This window comes from Aquarana catesbeiana, linkage group LG03 (genome assembly GCF_042186555.1).
Source record: "Aquarana catesbeiana isolate 2022-GZ linkage group LG03, ASM4218655v1, whole genome shotgun sequence".
Classification (NCBI taxonomy): Eukaryota; Metazoa; Chordata; class Amphibia; order Anura; family Ranidae; genus Aquarana; species Aquarana catesbeiana.
The window spans coordinates 249,284,974-249,287,817 of NC_133326.1; positions in this window are offsets into that span (position 1 = coordinate 249,284,974).

A 2,844-nucleotide genomic window follows, 5' to 3' on the forward strand; every position below is an offset into this window, starting at 1 on the left:
TGGTAAAAAAACGCACTCGTGGGTTTAACCAATATTGTTTTTTTGAACAATTCTCCTTCAAGGGGGCGTGGCAAGGGGTGTGTCCTATGCCCTGCATAATTTTGCTGATAGGTGTCCCTCATTCCCATCTTGAAAAGTTGGGAGGTATGTATATATATAAAAAAAAAAACACAATAGAGAGAGTGGGAGCCCTCATAATGACTACAGCAGGTACACAAATGTGGGAACGCAGATATTTAAACAGAGCTCACAGAATATCTATTATTTTTTTTTTTTTTTGGTTCAACTCCTCAGTATCTAACAAAAGCGAAAATATATATTTTTGGTAGACTTTTTTAAATAATAGCTACCTTATTCTAAAGCATGTAGACATTTTAGACCTTAGTCTCCCCTTAGTGCAACCGGTATTGACGTTTTTGTATTTAGTATAAAATAAGAATGTTCCCACTGACCAAAATGAAATGCTATGTCATTAAAAATAGCTTTTTTTGTATCCTTTTCTACCCAGCTTTTTCTGTAGATCTGAAATACAGCAATTTATATTTCTGAAAATAAAGCATCAGCTGCCCTCAACAAGCAAAAAAAAATGCATAAGTGAAATGGTAACTATAAAGGGACATTTGGGCGAGATTTATGAAGGCTTTCTCAGTGAGGCTGCTTAACATGCATAAACAGTTGTGAGCCAGTATACAACCATGTCCCTGGATGGTGAAACAGGACCCACATGCTGTGCATGGAAATTGCCCTTAACAACATTGGCTATTATCTCACTGATCGAAAGCCAAAGGTTACTTGTAATCCAATTTCAGGTTCTCATCATTTATAAAAGTGGCACTTCTGCATAGAACTACTATGTCTGACAAATTTGGGATTTTGTCTTTGATGAACTGAGGTGTTATGTGTTAGTCAATAGTTTAGGTTGTATGCAAGAGTTGTTAAACAATAGAATGCAGGCAAAGTTTAAGCACAAGCACATTTAAGATTCATAGCGGAAAGCCAGTAATAATGTATTCAGAGCTCTGCAATCAATTCTGGCCCATAGCTTCTTAGAAACAGCTAAGAAATGCAGCCTGATTCTAAAATGTTTTTGATATTTCCCAACAGTCTAGCCTTGGGTGATATTGGTAATGCCTACACACTGATACTATGAAGTCTTTTAGTATACTTTTACTGCAAGGCATGTGGGAGGTTTTAAACAAAAAATGGACAACGCTATTAATGAGGTTTGCTTTACTCAAGGTTGTTCAGGTTTGAAGAAAACAGTCACAACCAAAGTCATTGTTTAAATTAACCTCAAGGTTCCAATACACAGAGATGTGCAAAGCAAGCAGCTGATAACAAAACCATGATGCTTATTTGGCAAAAAAAAAAAAAAAAATGGAAAGACAACTTTTAGTCATATTCTAGGTTCTCAGTGTTTTTTGACTGATGAGAAGTAGTATGGGCACTTATATGTCTTATATATTTTTGTATAATATGTATGCATGATACTAAATTAAGCCACAGTGTACATTTGCAGCCAGTCACAGCATAGGAGATTGTAGCAGTGAAGAGGAAGTGACTGATGCCAAAGGCCATGCCCATCCTAAATATGTTTTTTATACCCTTGGCCTTTAGATGTTACCAATTACATGTTACTTTCTATATGGTTCCTTCTCCTGTTATGGTATACTCAGAAGCCTGCACACTATTATGGATGCCTTAAAGCGGAGCTCCGTGCAAAAGGTGAAGTTCTGCTTACCCGATTTTGGCAGGTACCCTGTCCCACTTTTGCTTGGGCCGCCTAGGCGATCTCAAGTGTGGGCTCTCCCCCCTCCCCCCCGCGCAGTCTTCTGGGACATGTCCCAGAAGACTGCTTGACCATTCACGATGCGCAACGCTGCTCGTACATGCACAGTGGGCACAGTGCCGGCACAGAGGAAAGGCGACAGTGGGTGAAACCAGCTGGGGTAAGCACACTGCTGGATCATGGGATAGGTGAGTGGCTGTTTTCTAAAAGTCAGCAGCTACAAAAAAAGTTTTTTTTTTGTTTTTTTTTTACAGGAGACTGGAACTCCTCTTTAACTTGTTAATAAAGCACTCCATAGCTACTCTGCCTCCCAGATTACAGCGGACAGAAAAATTGGCAATGAGGCTGTTTTCAACAGCAGCCTGGTGAGCCTATGATGCGTTTTACTGCTTGGATTTGTATGTTTAAGAATATATACTTACTGCTAATCAGGAGGACTCTATCACCAAATTTGGGGCACAAACACAACCATTCATTTAAAGACTTGTGCCTAGACACATCATCTCTTGTTCCAATTGTATAAATTATTGGTTGTTCCAACGGAAAGCTTCGTTCCTCCATACATGTGGAAATGGGAGGAAGATCTGCAGTTGACCTTCTCTCTGGCCCAGAAGGAAAAGGCGGTCCTGTTTGCACACAAGTCTTCTACTGAAAATCAAACCAGCATCAATTCTTCTAGGTACACTTGCACACAGTTTTTGAAGGACTTCAGCAAGTAGGTTGTTCCAAACATCTTGGAGAACTAACTAAAGATCATCTCTGGATGTAGGCTGCCTCATATCCTTCTGTCTCTTCATGTAATCCCAGACAGACTCAATGATGTTGAGATCAGGGATCTGTGGGGGCTAGACCATCACTTCCAGGACTCCTTATTCTACTTTACACTGAAGATAGTTCTTAAAGGCATTGGCTGTATGTTTAGGGTCATTGTCCAGCTGCAGACTACATTTGGGCCCAATCACATGCCTCCCAATAGCAGGGTTACAAGATTTTATGCCCTGGTATAGGATTCCGACCATAGGATCTTCCCGCGCACATGCAAACTTTGCTGGAGA